The sequence below is a fragment of the Anser cygnoides genome, chromosome 7, assembly GCF_040182565.1.
Source record: "Anser cygnoides isolate HZ-2024a breed goose chromosome 7, Taihu_goose_T2T_genome, whole genome shotgun sequence".
Lineage (NCBI taxonomy): Eukaryota > Metazoa > Chordata > Aves > Anseriformes > Anatidae > Anser > Anser cygnoides.
The window spans coordinates 20,381,692-20,404,426 of record NC_089879.1 but is presented as its reverse complement, the minus strand read 5'-3'; the positions used below and the strand labels follow the sequence as shown (position 1 = coordinate 20,404,426).

Genomic DNA, 22,735 nt, shown 5'->3' with positions numbered 1-22,735 from the left:
TGCGTGGGGAGCCGCACCTGTGCGCGGATGGCACACGACGGAGGTCGTGTGCCCCTCTTCTGCAGGCACAAAACCTTAACGTGCCGCTTCAGGAAAGCCGGAAGCCCCGCACAGCCCTTCCATCACCCCTTTGCCAGCTGCTGCTGCTGTTCAGAGCACCGCACTCGTGCGGCAGGCAGCCCGCCCCCCCCCGGCTAACTCCCCATCGGGGCGGCTTTCCAGCCCGCAGCACCGCGCTCCTGCCTTCCTCACGGCTGCACCGTGCCGCCTGCTCCTCGCGGGGCCACAGGAAGGCAGCCGGGGCAAACGAGAGCCGAGGCGGGGGCTCGCCGGGGGCTGCCCCGGGGGGCCGGTGGCCGCTGAGCCGCCCCACGCGTGGCCGCCTCCACGCGTGGCTCCCGTCGCTGGCTGCGGCCCGGCTCCCAGGGGGTGCCCGTGCCCGGTGCCCCGCGTGTGCGTGTGCTTGGTTGTGCTGGGCTGGCTTCGGGCTGCTTCGCGGGAGGCGCTAATTAGAGTGTAACTGCCAGGTCATTGATTTCATGTTACCAGAGTTGTTGTTGTTTCTTTTTTTTTTTTTTTTCCTTTTCCCTTTTTTTTTTCTTTTTTTTTCCCCGACATGAAATATCAGCCCGGATCGGAGGCACTCGGAGCCGGGTAGAGGTCGGTCTCCTGTGAGAGCCTCCAAACCCACGGAACCCAATTAACCTAACAGGCGCACGCTGCTGGCTTGGGAGTTTCAACCTGCGGACCCGGGGATCTGCCTGTTTTCCCTTTGTTGCTTTGTTGTAAGTCTCCTTCTGAAGCCGAGATCTGAATGCAGGGAGCATTATCAATGACTTTTAAATAATAACAAAGGGGGAAAATAAAAATAATTAGCCCCGCCTCTTCTAGTTTCAATTACTCTAATTAAAAACCCGAAAGGCAATTCCTAGGCAATATCTAATAATAGAATTAGCAATCGGATCCATCATTTCACACGGGGATTTACTTGCAGGGGTACTGTGCGAGCTCTATTAATAATAATAAAAAATCCTGCTAACCCTCTTTTTAAAATTAATAACTCTGTAATTATAATAATTTTATGTGCCTTTTTATAAGAAGAGGTTAATGTTGCCACAGTCTGGGGATGGGAAGGATGAAGTGAAGCGAAATACTGCTGCTTAAACTGACACCTTCCTATTTTATTAGGAGACATTATTATTATCAGACATCTGCAGGTAGAGAATTAAAATTAAAATCGCTTTCAACAATTCAATACACTTTTTATCAGCCATCTATCTGAAAATCATGAACATTCATCATCGGAGGCATTCTCCCTGAAAACAAGAACCCATTCAAATTTTATACAAATTATCATATTTATCATAGTCTGAAACTCCGGAGTAACATCTCCACAAACTGCCTGCCTTCTCCCCGGGGAGCTGCGTCCCGCTCCGCAGCCGCGGCTCCCCCCGCACCCGGCCCTCCCGCACCCTGCGGTGCGGGGCGAGCCCGGAGCGGCGCCAGGACGGCAGCCGGCAAAGCGAGGTGACATCCCCACCTACTGCAGCAGGGCCAAGTTTTGCCTGCTCCAGCAAGACTCGGAGCCGGCCGGCTCTCGGAGCCGATTTCGGAGGAATGGCATCGATTTCCCTCTGAGCCGATGTCTTTGCGCGAGAGTATTGCTTTTAGCAGTGGTGATGATAATAAGAATAAAAAGAATAATAAAAAGAATGAAAGAAGAATAATAAGAATAAGAAAAGAATAAGAACAGAATAAGAATAAGAAGACGAATAATAAGAAGAATAAGAAGAATAAGAACAGTAATATCTGATTCCCCTCCGTATTCCTTTTGCAAACGCTCGCAGTGTTTTGCCTTGCAGAATTCAATCGGAGCGTCGAAATATATTGGCTGTTATTTATGTGGGCACTTGGAGCTAGTGACAAATGAAACGAATCGACGCTTCCTGGTTGCGGGTTTGGCTCAGACAAATCGCTTCCCGCGCTTTGCTAATGACAAAAAGTTCATCAGCGTTGAAGCGGGGGCCTCAGCGGCTCCCCATGGGGGTGGCCACGCAGCTCCACGCATGGCTGGGGGGGGGACCGGGCCCTGTCGCCCCCTGCCTGGCCCCGCCACCCCCGGCCCCGTGGAAAAAAAAAAGTGGAAAAAAAAGTAGTTCCAATACAATGTTTGTTAACTAGGTTATCTAGGCTGTAGAAGATTTTAATGTTGAATTTTATAGCTTTACCACGCTCTACCGTCCTTGTGAATATTGTAATATTGCATTTTTTACAAGTTACTCTTCTGTTAATGTTCCAGCTAGTAACTTTTATAATCCTCCTCAATGAAATTTTTTTGTATTCTTCCGCACCGTTAACCTCAATGGCGGCACCTCAGCCCCTGGCAGGAGGCAAAGATGAAATGAATTCCTCTTTAATCAGAAATAATAATAATAAAAACACACACAAGGCTCCCTCTGCCTTTTATTTCGGCTTCCCTTTTCGGGGAGGGGGAGTCCCCAGCCCTCTGCCCTGGGCCATGCAGCCTGGGCCGGGGCTGGTGCTTGCCCAGCTGCGTTGGATGGACGGGGGGGAGGCTGCGGGCCCTGTGCCTCCCCAGCCCTTGCTGCCACTCGCGCTGAAATGGGCTGAGCTGCAGGCGTGAGCTGGCGGCCTTCTCAGAGCTGCCCACCGGGAGGGAAAGCTGGGCACCCACTTTCCCCGTGGGCTGACTGAGCCGCCCCGCAGGGCAGCAGCCTCAGAGCAAGCCCTGGTGCCTCGCTCGGCCGAGCTCGGCACGCGCTCCCTGCTTTCTGTTGCCCTCGGCCTGGCTGGAGGTGCCTGAGCCCTGGCTGTGCGCACCTTCAGATGGAAATATGACTGGAAATCACCCCCCAAAACTCCCCCAACCTCTGGATGCCCTTACAAATGAATTAGACTTGCAAGCACAAATGATCAACACCCAGCAGCAAAAAAGAATCACGTCGCAGTAATGAACCGAGTGCCCTTTAGCCCAGGGAGCGCATTTTGAACATGGATTGGATGTTGTTATTCCCCTCGGTCGTTGTTAGCATTTAAGAACTTTGTTCCCAGGCTCGGCCTGGGTCTCGCGTGAGTGAAGCATCGGAGGGGTTGTGCGGTCGTCGCAGGGCTCGGCCGGGGCTGCCTCGTAGCCTGGCCTAGTGCCTACCGCAGGCACTTTTGTCCCCGCTCTCATCTTGACGGCGTCTCTCAGGCCCGGCTCCTGGGGCTGAGTGATGGCTCGCAGCTCCCAGCTTTCGCGTGTTTGCAGAAGTGTATTTTTGGCCTAATAGAATCGCAAGGATTCTTCTTTGCTCACACCTCAGCAGAAGGGATGCAAAGTTTACTGTCAATCTGCTAGTATCTCGAGCCGTAACTGGTTCGTGATTATTACAACGTGTGGGGGCTACAATGGTACTCCTGTGTATTTTATTAAACAAAACAGCTTGCTTCTTTGAAAACACAAAACAAGCTTTCTGGTCATCTCACAGTATAAAGATTGTTTTCCTTCTAGCTTTCTACAACCGGGCAATCACATTAATTCATATGCTTCAGGGTTAAATCATAATCTGGAACCAAAGGGCACAAAGCAACTGATTTTCTTATTTTTCAGCTATACTATTTAGAACAAGAATTATAACTTTGTTAGTGTTACTTTTTTCTTTTTTTGAAAGTGAACAGGTCCAGCAGGTGCAAGTTTATCTAAAAAAAATAAAGAGTGAAACTGTGCAGGGGGACAGATTATTTTAACAGAAATGTTATTATTTAATTAGTTAATACTCTGGTGTCACCTTGTAAGGTGAAGATGTAACACAAGATAGTCTTTGCTGTAAAATCTTAGCTTAGGAAAGAATTATTCTTCTTCAAAGCACCTATCTGAAAACCTCGTGGGATGCTTTTCAGAAAATGCCTTTCAGCACTAGTACAGAGCAGATCAGCAGGCAGGGGGGATAATGGTATTTCCATGCTGCTGGTGAGGAGCAGAGGCAGAAGTGGCTGCAAAGACACAAAGGAAGGCAGCGATGGAGCTGGGAAACACCTTATTGCTAATTTACTGAGGGACTTTTTAACAAAATGTCTCAGCTGTACTCTGAAAAGGACCTTTTGCTGGTCACATCCTTTTTGGACAAACCTGCTTTCCCCTGAGGGAGTGGGTGTCCATGGCCCCACCAGCCTTGCCTGGAGCCCTCCGGCCCCGCAGCCCCGAGCCACGCTCAGGGGCTCTGCTTCAGCCCAGGCCCGGGCCCCGCTTTGTCTGTGTGTGTGTGTGTGTTCCCCTGGGGCCTGGCTTCCTTGGGCAGTTCTGGTGGCTGATGAATGCCCTACATTAGCCATACATTGCAGTTGGCCTCCAGTCAGGTCTTTTAGCCACATTTTGCCCCCCTCTACACTCTGCCTGGCTCCTGACCAGACTCCTTGGCTGGGCCCAGGGCCGGGGGTTAAGATGGAGTCTGTCAGCCCGTGGCCTGCCCGTGGAGCTCGGGCACCACACGGCCCTCTGCTGAGGAAAACTCCTGTCAGAAAGGGTCTGAGAAGTGCCTGGCGGAAAGATCGGTGCCCATTAACTAGCGGCTTTGGGGAGAGAAAATGTTCTTCTGAGTAGGTGAAATTCAAATTCACGTCAGTGGTTGTATTGGTGGAGTAAATGTGTGGGAGACACGGTGCCATGTGCACCCACCTGGGCTGCCTGTGAACTGCTTCGGGCACCTCTCGTAGCCCCCAGTCAGCAGGGAACCAGCGTCACACGTGTGTGCAGTGCACAAACAGACACTGCTCATCCAGGCAAAACAGACCCTACCCCTGCAACGTGCATGCGGCACGGGGCTCCGAGCAATTTGGATGCTGGCTGTAAACTCTTTAGAGTCAGGACCACCCTGCACAGCTCCTGCTCCATCGCCTGGCACCCGGGGCTGCTGCAGCACAAGCAGCAGCGGTGGCAATGCAGGTTAGGGCAGAGTGCTTTGCTCTCTGAAACTGGTTTGTGAGGAATCCTCTTAATGTTGAGCACGGCAACAAAGATCTGCAGTGTAAAACCACTCCATGTTGCTGCCACGATAATGAACTGTGAAAAGACAAGGATTTGTTCTTAAATAAAGAACAATTCTTCCCTTTCTTACAAAATCGTCAGTAGCTCATTTCTCAGCGAGGTTGCTTCACACACATACATGAATGTGACTAAAAAGTATTTTCCTGTGGCCTTGCAGAAAAATAGTCTTTTGCAGGCAAGTCAAAGTAAGCATGTTGTATGCACATCTTATACGTGAATAAGCAAATATTTGCCTAGAGGGTATGGGACTTGCTAATGGTGTCTGTGCTGAGATGTGTGTGAGTGGCTGGGCAGTGAGCATCTGTAAGGAATATATCCCTTTAAGCGGGAGCATCTCCAAATGTGTGCACACCTTTTCACTGACGTGCTTGTGCCTGAGAGGGAGGTGAGACTGTTTCTGTGTGCCACAATATGGACCCACCTGGGTATCCCCCAGCCGCTGGTGGATGTCAGTATGCAGGCAGGCTGGGCACTCGTGCATGTGAACACTTACACGGTGTCAGCTGTGAGTGTGAATGCGTGGGGACACGCGTGAATTCGTATGTCTGCAAGCGGCTGGCCGTGTCTGCGTGCGCGAGCTGTGCTTCTCCTCCTGCTGAGAGCTAGCGTAGGGCGGCAGGGCCGGCAGGACCTTGGCTGGCAGTCTGGCAGTATGAGACGTGCTTGCAGAAGATGAAGCAGAATAGACAACATGAAAGTTATTTTTGTCTATCAGCTGAAGCATTATAGAGACATCAACAAGCTCTTGTCTCATGCCAGCTTAATTCCTAGTTAATCAGCAGTCTGCTTGGGCAAAGGAAGGAACTCACATCAGGGGCTGATGATGAGCCAAACTTCCCAATACTGATTCGGGAGCCTGCAAGGAGCCCTAAGTATTGCTCTGCCTGTGCTTGGCCGCATTGCTGCCCGCTGTGCAGAGCCCTGGGAGAGCCGGGCATGTCATCAGCTGTGTCCCGGTAGGAACCACTCCTGTCTGGGGAATGCGGGTTGGTCCTTTGGCAGTCCCCCAGACAGTCGCCAGTGGCTTATTCTTGACCATGTCTAATCAGATGCCTTATCCAGGCAATTTGAAGCGACATAAATAATTCCAAGGCTTCCGTCCCCTCTCTTGGGGCAACTCCACATGACCTGCAAATTGACTCTTACTTGCTTCACTCCCAGTACATCTAGTGAGACCTTCTTCTGTTTTCAGTGCCTTTTTTTCTTTCCCCTGTTCATGAACTACACCCCTCTTTGCTCATGGGACTTGTATATTGCACCTGAGGGCTAGCTCTCTGCCTTTTCTAACCCAGCTTTCCCATCTGCTTGCTGAAAAGCCACCTTCTTGTTCTTCTGGCTGGCTTCTCTGATGACACCAGAGTGGTGCGGGGGGTACCTGCCTACTCCGTGACTGGCATGTGTTTACCATAGACCTACAGCCAAGCTAATTAAAGTGCTGATTGCACAGATACTGGCAACCAGCCTGAGTCACTTTCTGGGAGCGCCTGGTCCTGCTTGTACAAATGTCCGGCGTGAGTAACAGGAAGCGGCAAATTCTCATCAGTGGCTGCTCAGGGTTCAACCAAATGGGTTACCACAGAGTGAACTGGGTTTGGGAATGCCTTGAATATTGGCCATTTCAGGCAATTTCTGTGCATGCCTTGTCCTGCAGCACTCTACGCCAAGGGCAAAGTCATCAAGGGCAAACTCTGCCCCCACCCTGCCCAAAAGGAAAAAAAAAAAAAGATTAGGACTAAGCTAGCATGAATTTCCTAGGTATTAGAAAGCACCTGTGGGCAGTTGTTATGGTATAGCTGGTGTTCATGCCCCATCTGCTTTCACATTGGGATTTTATCATGATTAAGTGTAGTGTGATTTAACCATCAACCACTCGTGTAACTCCCGGCACATGAGCTTGCCTTCAGCTTTGCTGGATGGATTGATGCCTTGCCCTCTTGGATGCTGAGCAGGCAGAAGTTTATTTTGTACTTGAAAGGGAAGTGATCAACGAATCATGGGTGCCATGGTCATAGCTGTGGTTGAAGACCTTGTGTATTAGACCATAGGCAAAAAATGAGTGGAGAGTCTTAGCTTGGCCCTGTCACTGCTGCTGAGCTGACAGATGAGAGGATTTGGTGTCATCCACTATTGTGCTCGATATGTGTTGCTCCATATCATTAATAAACCTGTGAATTGGCCTGACACCAAATTCAGCTATTCCCTCCCCTGTGCTGATCATTATCGTGTTACCTTACCTTTGTTTTACGGGCCATCGGCCAGGTTTCACTCCACGTGACAGTGCTCTGTGCAAGCCCATCTGGTGTTGCTTTCCTACAAGGAGTTTGCCAGGCCCTTTCTCAAGGCTACTACAGTACTGCTGGACGTTTATTTTCCTTCCCCTCAGTACTGATACAAGTTATTTTGTGTTCTAGACTTTTCACCATCTCCCCTGTGCGCTTTCTGCCAAGGGAATTTATCATTGGGATTGCTGTGAGCCCCGGCAGCCCAGCAGAGGCCAGCACAACTGTGTGCAAGGTGCTGCACAAATGCACACAGCACGTGCAGCCTGAAGGCAACGGGGGGGAAAGGCTGAGAGGGGGAAAAAAGGCTGAGAAGGGAAGTGGCTTGTATTGTGTTCCCTAGCATGCTCTGATTAGGAGTTTCTCATCTCATGTGCCACGTTAAATACTTCCAACTGTTTTCCTATCCTGCTCTTTTCAACAAAGAGCTCCAGGAGCAAAGTCTCGTTGCTCCCTGAAGCTCTTAACCAACCTGTTGCTCTCTCTGGGGACTTCCCATGTAACCCCAGCTACTTTGGCCTGGGAAAAATGGAAAGCAGATCCTGAGAATACTTTTGATGGGAAGTACCTGGTCAAAGCCTGACTAGAGGGGGACAGCTGAGGCTGCCAGGAGGAAGGGAAGAAGCAGCCTGGAGATGGGTTCCTATTCTCAGGAAGTACTGAGCAGGGGTAATCAGATCCATCTCCTAAAAACTCCTCTGATCCCCCCATTATTTCCACACTGGTGGATTCTTTATGGTCACTGCTGAACAAGTGCATATCCCATCCCTGTTCCGTCCTGCCCAGGTCTCTCCTAGCAGTGACACGCAGAGAGGAGCACTGCAGAGGAAAATGTGCTCCAACTTTGGCACGCAGCAGGTGGAAAATGCCCCAGGATATCTCCTTTGGTCCTGTCCATCTTCGTGTCGGATTGAAAGGAACCTGTGAACATACTTCAGCTTCTCTGATTGCATCTGAGTCACCCTGGGCTCTGCTCTGGGGCCTAGTTTGCTGTTTGGGAAGTGGCCTTTCCAGTTCTCACTCCCTCCTTGCTGCACCTGGATATGCTCCAAGACTCAGCTCCCCCCTGTCAGCCCTAACAGTGATTAATAAGGATGCACATTTCCTGGGTTTTGCACCCATTTTTCTTAAAGTCCTGCCTGCCAGTGGAGAGGAGGCTGAGATTATAAACCACTGCTGGCATGTGAAGGGCCCAGGGGCAGCAAGTCTTGGAGAGGCTGTGATGCAGTTCCAGGCATGGAGAGAGCACAGGGCTGCTTACAGAGACAAATTCTGCTGTCAGCTGTAGGCTTCCCGCAGCTGAAGTGAAACATTGGGATCTGTGGTTCATTGTTATTCACACTGATACCTTCTCAGAGGTAACAATCCCAACAGTAGCTGTTGTAGTGCTTCTGGCTTTTGCAAAGCATCATTGTTTCACTGTCTCAAAGATCAAGAAAAGACAACAAGTGGGCATCCTGGAAGATTTTCCATCCGACTTGAGACTTTCTTAAGGTTTCTGTGCGATGTAACCTGCCTGCTGTCAACCCAAGTTGTCAAGTTCCTTTGCTTTCCTTTCTCAAATGGATCACGGTCCAGGCAAGTCTCCCCTTGTAACCAGTGACAGTCTGACCTGAGTGCAAAGCTCAAGGCCAGCCTCAGTGTAAAAGTCACTGATAGGGGCAGGGATGTTTCTTGGATTCTTGCTGCTGCCTGCCTGGGCTAATGTCCTGTTGCCTGAGCTCTTTCCACCCAGCTCCACAGGAAAAGCAACGTCAGGAACACAGATTGTTTTGCAGCCGATCTTCCTTTATTAGTGGAGTGACTTTATCAGCCATAGCTGAAGCTAGAGTGCTGGAAAGGTTGGGTATAGATGGGTTAGGTATCCAGATGACTACAACCAAGTTTAGTTGGACACTATGATGCTCTCACAGCTGCGGTTGCTGTGAGTCTTAAGTTTCTCTCTGCTGTGAGGATGAGCTGTTCATTATAAGGGTGCTGCTCCAAAAGGATGGGATGAAGCGGAGCTCCGTGGTGTTGCCCCAGGTCCTGCAGGGACTTGGCTGAAAGGCAGCGTTTTCAGTGCTCAGCCCTCTGCTGGACTCAACTCCAGCTGCTGTGGGGTAAGCTCAGCCTGCAGTGCAGGGAGTCAGCCAGGGAAGGAGGGAAGGAGCAGCACTTCTGTGTCTGCAGGAGCCCATGTACGTGTCGGGGAGAGGTGGAGGAAAGAAGAGATGAAAGCAGAAAGTGGAGATGATACCAGTGAGTAACCTTTGGAAGTGGGGTTAACCATGCTGCTTCCAGTATTGGCTGCGTCCTGCTTAGAGCCAGGCTGTGTGAAGCTGGTGTGCTGGTGATAGCAGCCAGAATGCCCCAGCTCACAAACAAACAAGCAGAGAGAGGAATAAAGGCAGGCAGGAAGACAGGTGCCCCTTGGGCAAACACTTGTTAAATTGACAAACTTGTAGAAAATGATTAAGGCTCTTGCTGTTCCTGGTCCAGAGGGGCCCTGAGCTGCTGCCTCGAGCTAAGATACAAAGGTAGTTCCTTGGGAGCCTGCAGTGGACAGGGCACAGAGGGAGGTGAAACAATTACTGCCTGTCTCTGCGGTGCCGTCTCTTGTCAACTGTTATTTATGTTTCCCCAAATGTTGCATTCTTCTTACAGGGAAAGCAGGCCCCGCCAATCTACGGCAAAATAATTGCAGTCACCTTCCTCTCTCCCCCTCTTTCTCTCTCCCTCCCTCTCCATCTCCCTCCTCCTTGCCACATCTCACTCTCTCCATGTCAGGTTTGTCTGGGATTCCTTAGATGAAGGATTGCAGTGAACGGGGAGTTGGGCTCGCTCACAGGCGGTGGCAATGAGCGCTCCCTTGTGCTCCAGGCCTTGCTGTCACCCTGCTGGGAGCAACCCTAGGACAAGAGCTGTGCCACCACAGCAGCTCTTGCTGGGGTCACGTTGTGCTGTGCTTTGTCTGCTCTGCAAGCTTGTAATTGAGGCAGTATAGAAGTTTTTCCCTGTCCTTTGCAGCTGAAATATACTCCAAGGAACTAAGTAAGATGATGTACACACTAGGGCCCAGCTGTACTGAACTCCCTTGGGGGTTAAGCAGAAAGGACGGGAGGTTACAAGCCTCCTTGCCACCCCTCCTGAGGGGCTGCCCATGCTGCCACGTCTCACACATTACACCTGCACTCGATTCACCTGGGAGGCCTCCTTCCGAGCAGCAAAGAGTCAAACCGGGGACCTCAGAGTGGGACAGCTTGTGCCGGTAAGCAACCTGACACAGCCAGGGCTCAGTCCGTAGCTGCTTGGTACAAAGTGGGGTGCAGGGTTAGAGCTGCAGGAAGCCTTCCTGGAGGGTGTTTTCGTCAGGGGCCTGGTGTCTTCCAGCAACCCCTGGGGCGTCCTGCAGCAGGGCCTGGCTTCTTCTCCTCCAGTGGTGCCGTACACCCAGACAACAGGGTGAATGGAAACAAGCAGGCCTTCGCCATCTCTTTTGGCCTCTCCGAGAGCAAGGGAGCTTTGAAAGAGAGCCCTCAGCACTTGGATGCGGTGTCAAACTTTGGGCTTCTCCTCACCTCCCGTTCTGTCCACCATCCCCCTTCCCTTCATTCCAGACATGCACAGAGCCTGTCAGGAAAGGGTTAAGTGCTGCTTACCCCAGCCAGCTTTGCGTATTTAAAGTGAGTAAAGGTTTAATTACCAAATGATGACAGTGTCATATGGTTTTGGTGATGGCGCGTGGCATTCGATGAATGCAGAAGAGGGGAGGATGTGAGAAAGACACTGAGTGGCAGTGGGGAAGCGAGGAAGCTAAAAATGCCAAAGACAGTAAAACATCTGTAATTTGCAATTCGCTAGTGTTCGCTGATTGCTCATGGATTAAAGATTAAAATCTATTCTCTGGCAGATGGGGGAGAGAGAGAGAGGAAATTCTTACGAGCATGTTTTGCATCTGCATTTCATTCTGCTCCTCTTTACAATAATCACGGATGAGGAAATAAACCCAGATCTGGGCTGGCAGGAGGCGGGGAAAGCACACAATATAGGCAGGACTCAGCGTGCTTCTCCTGATCGGGAAATGCCAAGCAGAGAGGGGAAGGAGCTGACATCAGGAGTGCTCTTCTCGGTGCCTGGGACGCTGGTTTGGCTGCACTAGGATGAATGTTCCCGCGAGGCTTGGAAGTGCCAAGAGCCAGAGCAAAGTCTTTCTTCTGGTCACCCCAATTCTGCACTGGGGGGTTTCTTTGATGGGAAGGGGACGTTAGCCATCTGTCCCGTCTCAAGGGATGACTGAGTCTGGCTACAGTGTCCATGACGTGATGTTAACGCTCGCAGGCAAACAATACAAGTAGAAATAATGTTTGCAAGTATAAATCATTTTTATAACTTCAGCTAATCAGAATCTGTCCCTTTTATGGGCATGATGAGCTCTCTTTCTCCCTCGCTCTCTCTTTCTCCCTCTCTCTCATTCTGACTCTCACACAGGGTTTCTCAAGTGTGCAGGACATTAAAAGAAAAATGGATAATAAAACTGCAAATGCGGGGCTTGCTCCTGAGAGGTGCCGGGTACTCACAGCTCCGGTTGGCTTCACTGAAGCCAGCTTTTGTGCTGAAACCCACGATCTGAAAGGTACCGGGCAACCCTAGGAGGTGCACAAACCGGCAGCCTTGTGGAGGTTGGGGAGCGCTCCCCAGCTGAGGACTGGAGCCAGCGATCTCCTGCCTGCAAAGTGTTTGGGCTGTGGAAATCCTGTTCTCTGGAGGGAACAAGGGTCACATCAAGTGATTCAGACGGTGGAAAGGGACTCAGAGCTCCTGGCCTTGGTCCAGTTCTTTAGGTGATGGTTTTGGTTGCCTGGAAAGGCAACTTCTCCGTGCTTCAGTATAACCCAGCACAAACGGGGAACCGTAACTCAGTTCTGCCCCAGCTGCCTCCCCCTTCACGCAGGGCTGGCTCAGCTCCACCCAAACTAGCAGTTATTTCTGTGGCAGTAAGCTGCCACTGAATGTTTACAAAACGTCTTTGGAGATGTTGCACAAAGGTGAGGATGGTACAACCTCTGGATGTGAACAGTCATCCTACAAACAGCACGTGTTGCCATAGCATTTATTACACAAGTGTACAACCGGGACTGGGCCAGGCCCAGTTGGAATGGGTATTTGCAGTGAAACCGGGAAAGGGAAATGGCCTAAACATCCTTGGGGTCCCCCACATCACGTCCATCTTCCATGTCCATGCCTTGATTGCACCCTAGGTCCAAGTCCCCCCAAGTGCTGTATTCCTGCCCCGAGCAGCCCCGTGTGGAGCCACGGGAGGCAGCCGGCTGTAAGGGGTGAAGCCGCACCGTGACAGGAGGGGACGCTGCAGGCAGGGCCCTGTGGCATGCCTGATGGGATGCACCTGAGTGGCCTGATGGGCCTCACCTGGGCCTCCCATCCACATACCCTCTGCCCATTGGCCTGGGAGTTTTCATCACATCCCACACCTGGTCCTTTGCTTGGTGTGTTAGGGTCACTTCTCTTCAGCCCTGTCCTGTGGAAGGATCTCGGACTGAGGTGTAGCTTGGTTTTGAGTGCTCTTGGTAGCACCATCTCATGCTGCTCCTGGCTGGACTCCCTGGAAGGACCCTGAACCTAATCCAATGCCCTGCCTTGTCCAGGAACGCTGATGGGCCCTTCTCTGGTAACACTGTTTGGATGTTGGGAGACTGCTCTAGTTGGTGAGTGTTGCCTGTGCTGTAGCTGGCTTTGCTTCCTGGCTCGCTGCTGCTGTGGAGCAGCCCTGCTCTTCCTGCTCGTTGATGCTTTTCAGCCCACTGTAACTGAAGCACTGGGCTGCTCTTTTATTCAATTGTAGCTACAGTTCTTTTACTTAAATTGTCCTTTTCCTGGTTAGTCAGAGATGTCCCCTTGTCAGCAGGAACATTTCTCCCATCCCAGGTCCCCTAACAGTAACTGCTTTCTTTTTGCTATGCATTTTCAGCTCCACACCAACTGGTACGCTGTTCTTTTTCTTTCTCTTACCCCTAGTTTGGACCCAGAGCTCAACACTAGCCTTTCAGGTTCAAAGTGACCGGGTCTGTTGGTAAGCGTTCTGTCTGGGCATGGGTTACAGGGCTCTCTCTGCAGCTTTGCAGAAACTGTAGGGTTACAGTTGGTTTCTGTTAGCCTGTAGGGATGGGAGAAAGGTAAAATACAGAGCAATATTACTGTGGGGCTCTAAATGCATCACCAGATATAAGCTGGAGCTACCAAGGAAACTTAGCTGGGAAATGTATGTTGGCTGAGCAGTGTCTGCAGCTTGCCTATGGCTTCAGAGGAAACTTGGGGTTCTGCTTTGGGCTCAGCTTAGAGATGAGAAAATAAAACAGTTTAGAGATGTGGTGGGATGGGATTGGAAAGGTTCTGCCAAAGGAAAGTAGACAGGGCCAAGGTATATCTGATAAAAATCTTTTGTATGGGTAACAACTTGGGAAGTGCTGGGGCATTGTTTAAATCTTTACCAAAAAGTTAGTTTTACATTTAGCTTCATATTTGGATTTGATAAATGGGAAGGAAATTGTCAGAGAGAGAAATGAATATGCACAGGAGGAGAAGAAACCAGTATGCATGGGCAAAAAAAAAGGAAATGGCATTTGATTAAGAAGAGGAAAGTGATCTCTTTGAATTGGGTCGCTGCTGTTGGACCACTGGGAAAGCAGTGTCTCTGTTTGCAAGTGATCTGTTTCACCAAGCGAAAAAGATGAGGCAGAGCAGAAGAAAAGCTGAAGAAAGATCAATGGGAGGAGGGGGACAGCATGGCAGATTTAATTAATTACTGCATATTAAAATGTTTGTTTACAGTAACAAACAGCTACAAGAGGTCTGATGTTAATTAATTTACAGCATTTTTCACCAGTCCCTTTGCCGTTGCTGGCAGTCAAGGAGGTAACACTGTGGCAGGTAAGATAATGTCTCTTTGGGTTTGCAGCAGCCTCTCGGAGGTGAGTTGGGAAGGTAGCGCAGCGCTGACTGGCTGCCTCGGCGTGGCACAGCGTGCAGGGAATCTTGTCCAGCTGGTGGAGGAGGCATCATTCCCCAGCCCGGGGCACAGCGCCTGGGCATAGCTTGGATGCTGATCTGTGTGATGGTGGGTGCTTGGATAAGGAGCCAGGCCTTGTGGGATGGGGGCTTGGTGTCCTCTTGGTTGTGCTGTAAGCACAGGTGTGCTGAGAGGCTGCAGCCAATTTCACTGTTGCTGTGGGTCCTGCAGCTCCAAAGAGATCTGAGCAGCCTCTGTGGTATTCAGTGCTACAAAATATGGCCTTTCTAGGGCTAGTGTGTAGGGAATCACGGTCTCCTCCATGTGTGGAAGTCTGGAGTGCAATGCGTCCTTCCCCAAAGGTGCATGTGGTCAGTCTGCATGGGCATATAGCAATTCTGTTCTAAGGGAGATTCTGTTCTAGGGGAGATTATACCTGGAACAGGGCTTTGTATATAAGTAGATAGGATCCCAGGCATTTTCCTTCTAACAAATCAACTTCAGGCTCTGGGGAAATCTCTGTGTGTGCAGGCAGCCCAGAATGGTTTCTCTGCCCGACTGCCTCATGTTCTGCCCTCCCTCCTCACCTAGTCTTAGAGGGCACAGGAGGGAAGGTATTTGTGTATCACTGGCCCAACTGTGCTACACCTGGGGCTAGATGCCTTCAAAGTGGATGGAGGGTGCTCTGTATGAGCTGACCAGGTGGCCCAGGCCCTAAGAGCAATGTGTGGGCTCTGCAAATGGAGGCAAAACCCAAGGGTTATTCATAAAGCTCTGTTTCACTGATACATCTGGAGGCCTTGGCAGAGGTCTGAGAAGCCCTTTCATGCCCTGTGTAATGGATGGGCAGGTAATTAAGCATGGAGAGAGCAAAGCTGAGCTTGAAACCTGTGATCCTGGTTTCACTGGTGTTAACACTAGCAAAGTGGTGGTGGAGGACTGCATCTCACACCTGGCTGGTTCCTCAGAGCTGATGGAGCTGTGCTCTGTGCTTCTTTCCAGTGAGCCCTCTAAATACAGCCTGGTAGTTCATTATGACCATGAAACTGTTAACACTGGGGAGAAGGAAAGTCTCCTTACACCATTCTTACCAACACCAAAGGCCTCCAGGCTGAAACTCCAGCTGGAGTAAATCAGCCTTGTTTCCTGAGCTTCACTGAACCTCATTCGTGCCGGTGGAAGGACACTGTGCCTCTAACAGCTGCCTCTAGGGAAAAAGTCATCTTCCACTTCTGGAAGCTCCTTACCTGGGTTTCTTCGTGTGGCTGCAGGTGGGCTTTGTTCTCATCTACGTGCGGGCCTTTGCAGTAATCCCATAATTGATCTCTGCAGTGGCCCTGATATTGGCCCTGTCATTTTAATTGGCAGTTAACACTTGTAATTGGTCCTGACTGTATCCCTCTGGCAATTAGCTCTTGTCACGGCGGTTCAGTTCCAAGTCCTTTAGACCGGGCGTTAAGAGGTCCTAACGTGGGCCTGCCCAGGCTGCCCTTTGCTGCTTGTAATTTGACCGGCTGTGACTTGGGCTGCGAGCTGTGCTGCTCCGCCCTGATCGCAGCCATGCCCTGATCTCAACATTGACACTCAGTTGTTGCAGTTCTCCCTTTCACTGACCTCTGCAATCAAGCCCCGTAGCAGAGAACCATAACAGTAATTGCGTGGTAATCGGCAGGAGGCAGCGGGGAGGTGTGCTGGAGCACGGGACCCAGGAAGTCTGGGCTAACTTCTATTTGTGAAACACTCAGATTGACTTCTGTGAGTGCAGGCAGGTGGCTTTAACAGGTGGGAGCCTCTTTGCATCCGTGTCCTTCATGGCACTGCATAATGTCTGCATCCCAAAGAGCCAATACAGTCCGTTGGGTTACGAAATGACAAGGGGCTTCTAGGTACTAAGCGTGGCAGGGTGAGAGCAGGTTCTTCTGTAAGTACCATGTTGTTTCAGAGATAAGCCTGCAAGGCAGCAAAACCTTTGCTGACGAATGATTTCTCAAACTGTTAACGGGCTGAACATAGCTGAACATCTGGGGAAGACACCGGAGCAGCTGTTGCTGCTCTTTAACTTTCTGCTTTTCCTTTAACCAGAAAAGTGCTGGCAGGAGGTAAGTGGAAAAAGTAGGCCCCAAATGGAGGGGCCTGGTAGCCCCGTGAATGAGATCAGTGTGACAAGTGACTGGGTGCCAATCATTTTATAGGGTGCTCAAACACAGGAGGAGGTTGTCAGAGATGCTGTGGAGTCTCTGTCCTTGGTGATACTCAGAACCTGACAGGATTCAGCCATGAGCAACCTCCTCCTGGCCCTCGTTTGAGCAGAGAGGCTGGACTAAACGGTCTCCTGGGTCCCTTCCCCCCTCATCTATTCTGTGATTTTGTGGGGTGAAAGAGTCACGGAGGTGGAAGGAGATCCTGGAGGGTCCTTCTGGCACAGGCACTGTAGGACATGGCCCTGAAGCTCTTCCGGAAACCTCCTGGAAGTCCTTGAGGTGGGGAGCTTTGCAGCTTACTTGGAGCTTACTCCCTTTAACTAAAATAGCACGGTTAAATAACATACGAGGGCAGTGAGGAGACACTGTCCCTCTCCAGGTCTCTGGTTGCCAGCTGTGTTGTAAAGCTCCCACACTGCTGTCTTGGAGCAGTAGTGCACTTATTTACTTTCCCAGTGTGCTGGTATTTCACTTCACTTTTTTCATGACAGAGATAAGTGACTTCTTTAGTTCTGAATAATAAGTAAGTAAAATAAATGTGCACGTCGAGTTGGTAATTCTGACTCCAACTTGAGGCACACTGAAATCTGTCTGAACAGAGTTTGTGTCAATTTTGGCTCACCAAGGTTGTAGTCGTGTTTTGTTGCACAGTCTTTCCTTCTGCTGTTTTGTTCTTCAGGCTTCTAGTTAGCTCTAGACTGATATAGCACAAGTAGGATTGAGAGCTAACCCAACCAGTGGCTGATAGGCCATGTGCTGGGGGTGCAGATGGAGGCCAGAAGTGGGCAGAAAGGCCAGCCTGAAGGTCTGGGTTGCGAGGCTTCTTTAGGGATGAGAAGCCTTTCTCTGGAAGATCTCAAACGCACTAGGTGGGAGCTGAGGCTTGAAGGAAAATAAGGGATTATATGGGCTCACAGTATGATTAGGAGATTTGGAAGTGTTTTTATCACCTGAGAGCGTATCCAGCATATACCTGGTTTCAGTCTCTTCACTGCAAATTTTTGAAGCAGGTGCAGTGTGTTGGCACTGCTCAGTGCAGGATGTAGTGGGGTGGGGACTTCAGGGGAGCTGCTGGGTGCTGAGGTCAGCCTTTGAGCGAACAACAGCATACGGGCACGGGCTGAGCCCAGACGGGCCTGATTGCCCATTTGTGCCTGTATTGTGGCTGTGAGGTTTCCGTACGAAGCCAGTGAGCTGCACTGATCTGTATTAGTGGAGTATCTGGTGCTCTGGCTCCAGGAAGGTTGCTCCTGATTTACACCGCTGGAAGGGTGACTGCAGACTGAGCAGGTACATCTGTATGTATTTGCTGTAGGCTGCTGCCTTCCCTCAGTGCTTTGGAGTAGCTTACCAGTGTGTGTATATATATATATATTTTAACCTGTAAAGCCTCTAATTTGTCTTTAAAGAGCAAAGTAAATGTTATTTCACAAGGGGAATACAATGCTCTCTTGATAGAGGCAGCTTGTATAGATCTGTAATAATAATACCAATAATAATAATTATTATTGGGTAATCTCCTGTTCAGGATTCTGGCTGCGCAGGCAGTTCCTCTGCATTTTGATAGCCTTGTGGCCAGTAAGAAAGCATTAAAAATGATGCAAGCATTTAGCGTTTGTGAACTTAACTCTATAAACTTGATGGAGTGAAAAGAATCTTTTTGTTCTGTGCTGAGCTGAGAAATGTTCTGGCACTCTGGACACCTGCCATCTTCCCCTACTGCCTCTTTTACGTCCTGCTGTGAATCTGCAGCATCTTCTGCAGTGGCAGCAGCTGGCAGGACTCAGGTGCCTTTATCTCCCTGGCAGCTCTCTGTACTTGTGCAGCACCTTGCACTATGCAGTCCGAATTCCTGCATGTGGGGCTGCTTAGTGCACCAGCAATGAACATGATAAATAATAAAATCTGTCAACAAAGAACAGCGTGACCCTGTAAATCATTGACAGCTAGAGCAAGTGTTTTCTCCGTGGGAAATGTCTGTATTACTCTTTCATCTCTTTATTGTCTTTCTGATGCTAACATCAGACAGTAGCCAAATTTGTGGGGTGCAGATGTCGGAGCAGATCCACAATCCGTGCGGAGATGCTGGGGTGTAGGTGGGACCACGCTGATCTCTGCTGTTGCAGTACAGCTCCCTCGGACAGCCTCCTGTAACACTACACTGGGTGTATAATTCTTGTAATCACTCAGTAGGCATGTTTCTGGGAGTGAGATCTGAGCCAAAGCAGAAATCTAATTCAGGATCTCAGGCGATCTTTCTTTCTCCTAACTGGTGGCCTTGGGCTCAGAGTGACTGACTCACACAAGGAAATGAGTGTGACCCGTACGTTGTTACTGCTATGTGTGCACGTAAGGGCAATTGAGTTGGTGGTTGATATCTGATGAAATCACTGATGACTTTTTGGTGACCTCTGATGGAAAGGCCACGTCTGAGACCGGGAGATTTTTCCTGCACAGTGGTCTGTCATAAACAACAGCACCTCGTTGCGATATGCTGGCTCTGCAGGAAACAGCAGCAGTCCGGCATTTCCAACTTGTCTGTATAAAACTTGGGGGCCTGAACCTTTAGTTAGCTTACATCAGCGTAGCTCCCTGGGAAACAAAGGAGTTTTACTTATCTCCTCCAGCTGGTTCTTAAATCCAAGGGTAGGTGCTGAATATTTTGGGGTATCCGTGTTTTTATCCTCCCTCCTGAATGGGTCCCGAATAGCTGCTTATGCTAACTTTAGAGCAGCAGAACGTTTTCAGTAGTGTACTTAGAAACCAAACTTTTATCTTTAAGGCTTGAAAATGTTGGTCAGAGCAACTCATGTCTGTTGCAGGTCTCTGGAGCCTGTATATATCTGATTTGTCTGCAATTCTTACTAGTTAGTAGCAAGTGAAGAGAGAATTGGGTCACACAGTCGCTGGTTCAGCCCCAAATACAACTGCTGATGATTAGGAAAAGTCAGGCAGTGTTAAGAGATGAATTAGGAGAAAACTGAAACCTGTCCCTTCTGGTTGCCCCAAAAGGGGACAGTGCACAAGCTTGGGGGCTATGGATCACACAGTACAAAACATAGGGAAGGGTTAGAAATGCCAACCTAATAAACAGCAGGATTGACAAGAAGCCAGAAAACCACATGGACCAGAATATATAACTTGCAGCCCACGGCCCAAAACACTGCTATCTTTCTTTACCAGTGAGCAGTCCTGCCCTGTGTCTGCTCTTCTCTGCTCTTTAGGTAGCTGAGCTGTCTTTCACTTGGAAACTTCGTAATGCTGACAGTATTTTTTTTTCCCCAGGAGCTGCTCTAACAGCCTTGTTTCCCACTGGTCCCATTGGAGCCTAATCCCAGCTCTACTGCTGCTCTGCGGTCAGCCAGGACCCAGTTCTCCGGACGGCCATGTATGGTATGTGATCATCAAGTTGGGGATGTTTGGCCTATCTCAGAGTTAGGCTGTTCTCCTGTTCGTGCTCAAGCTTTTCTCTGGGTGTGCTAGGATTAGGGAGGTGAGGAAGAGTGCTGACATGCTGATGCTAAGGGGGCTTGGGGTCAGCCTACAGTTAAGGATTAGGCTCAGTTGGTTTCACAGATGCTGTAGTCACTGGTGTCAGCAGAGGGTCTGGCTGACTTCGTTACACGTTTTGGGCTGCATCATCAGATCTTACAGGCCAACTGAAGTAGTGTATAAGGCTTTCCACCAGCTGGCCATCACCCTGTGCTGCTGCTTTGCACAGCACCACTGCCATTGTGTGTACTTTTGCCCGTCTGCACCTCCCCTGCTCTCTGCCTAGGACAGGTTGGCAGGAGTAGATGTGGCTCCCCTTCCTACCTGGACGCTGTGTACAATGAGCAGTCGCAAAGCTCCAGTGGTAAAATGTGTTTTGAAAAGTCAGTGGATGGCTCTGAAAGGCCTCTTTCACATCCTGCACTAACAAATGAAACTCCTTGTTCCATCAAAATAAGATTGATAACTCCTGTGTCATTTCACATTTAATATTCTGAATATTGAGAGAGGTGTGGGTTTCCCTTGAGACACCAGCCTTTTTGCGCATCTCCTCCTTTATCTCCAGAGAGCCTGCTTGGAAGGCTGGGGGGGTTGCGGGGGGAGAAAAAGGAAAGAAAGACTTGGGGTGGAGAAAAGGAGAAAAATGACAGAGGAGCTCTTTCCTTTTTTTCATTTCATCAGCAACGAGTTTCTCATTTCAGAGCCTGGCAAATGGAATTGTGCTTGTTCAGCCACAATGAATGATCTTCCTTCCCTAGCCATCCCTGTTCCTGCCCCAGCCTCCCCCCACCTCGTTGAAAATGAGGTGGCCCCTTGGGGCCACTGAAATAGGTTTCAAAAATAAAAATGTTCCTGTTTTTATGGACGTTAGAAACTGTGATCTGTTTCAGTTAGAACTTTTGAGAAGCCAGAGTTGGGTGTGTGTGCGGGGGGAGACAGAAAAACCAAGGGAGCTCAAACCAACCCGAAGCAGATGGTTTTTCAATTTGCCATGAAGGGGCAATCCAGGTATCCGTCTAAACACTTAACCAGGGGTTGCTTAAAGGAGGAGGACAAGAAGAAAATAGTTTCCAATCTCATTTCTCCCCTCCCTGTTCTTTCTCGCTCTCTGATGTTGTGAAAGGAAGCAGTAGTGACACCTGGAGCAATTGTGGATACCCAGAAATGTGATGCTGGACACATCTTTGCCAGTTGGAAACTGTCCTAGCTTAGTTCCTTCTGAAGGGGCTAGCCCTGCTCAGCTTTCTGCTGCAGCTGTGGAGAAGCTGAATGAAACGGCCCAGGTGCAGCTGTGTAGTACAACTTCCTTCCTCTCCAGGTGCGGTAGGACAGCAGTTTCCTGCTGTAGGATGGTGATGTCTCAGCTGGTATTGCCACATGTGACATCTGTGTCCCACCAGACCCACCTCAGGACGGATCAAAAAGCCTTGAGTAGCACTGCTCTCCCGTCTGCCACCTCTACAGGAGAGGCCACGGCCTGCATTGCGGCTGGGCAAGCTGGGGCAGGTGGGCAGGTGTTCCTGAAGGCCTGACATTTCCCACAGGAACACCAAGACTTAGAGTGGCTGCATCTGGCCTTGGTCTGGGTCTGCATCGTGCCCCTGGATGCACATTAATGGGACCCTGCAACATTGATGTCTCTGGGCTTGTCTCCCAGGTGCTGCCTGCCCTTGCTCTAACTCCCTGAGGACCCCAGGCAGGCAGATGCTATGTTGGCCACTCAGCTTTCTTGCTGAGAAGTTTCCTGTGCCACAATTCAAAAGCTTCATTGGTGCAGTCTCCCATACCCTTGAGTGGTTTTGTAGATGGGGCACAACTTGCTTCCTTGGCAGTGGGTTGGGGTGCCCTATTCCCCTTGCATAAAAGAAATGTGTTGCCCAGAGACGGGTTGCAGCCTCTTGCGCAGGAAAAATCTTTCTGCGGGCTGTGGCTTGGGGCAGATATTCATTGCTTGGCTCACAGTAATTCACTGTATCTCACGGGACCCATTGAGCTTATTTAACAAAGGTCAGCTAAATTTTCTAGTATCCTGCTGTGGAAGCAGTATCAGTAGAAATCTTATTTATCCTTGGTGTCCAGCTACTTGGCTGCTCATTTCAAATGGCCATGGTGGGATAAGTCCAAAACTGGTGTGGTCGTGTTGGGCAGTCTTAGAGCATCAGCTGCACAGTAACTGGTGAGAGGGTGCAGCTGTGCAGAGTCCGATCTGCTCCCTCGCTTTCCCTGCCTTGACTTTCCTGTGGCTGAGACTCCCTAGGTTTTGACACTCGTGGTTTGCATCAGTTTGTAGGGTTATAGGCAATCTGGGCCAGTTGTGACCCTAAAGGGGGACTTGTTTTCAAAGGCTCTGAAAACTGTTGTGGCTCACTCAATGATTTCTGCTTGAAGGACACTCCATAAATCATCTGTTGTGAATGTTTTTGTCACTGCTCATCACAGGTTGGTGGCTCCTGTCTCAGCTTGGGGCCTAGGGTGCTGGGTGCTGTGCAAAGCATGGTAGGAGATAGCTGCTGCTCTGAAGACTACGCAGTCTAAGTGGACATGGCTGTGAGGTTTGCATGGATGGCGTTCTGGTTTTCGCAAGGTGGGCTTTGTTACAGCCTCTTTCTGCTCACTCCTGTGAGTTCTCTTAATCGACCTGACCCTTTCTATTTAATTGTGCTGATGAATTTGCATATCTCACTCCTGGGATCTCCCCAGTCCCACCAGC

At 50.0% G+C, this 22,735-nt stretch overlaps 1 long non-coding RNA gene across 11 annotated transcripts in view; it reads left to right on the top strand.

The window, feature by feature from the left end:
• LOC136791237 (uncharacterized) overlaps positions 1 to 22,735 on the top strand; it is a 318,474-nt gene that overhangs the window by 205,096 nt on the left and 90,643 nt on the right. For all 11 annotated transcript variants that reach the window (XR_010832780.1, XR_010832789.1, XR_010832785.1 and 8 more), the window contains one exon: positions 19,819 to 19,926. This is a non-coding gene — a long non-coding RNA (uncharacterized lncRNA). The remainder of the gene's footprint in view (positions 1 to 19,818; positions 19,927 to 22,735) is intronic.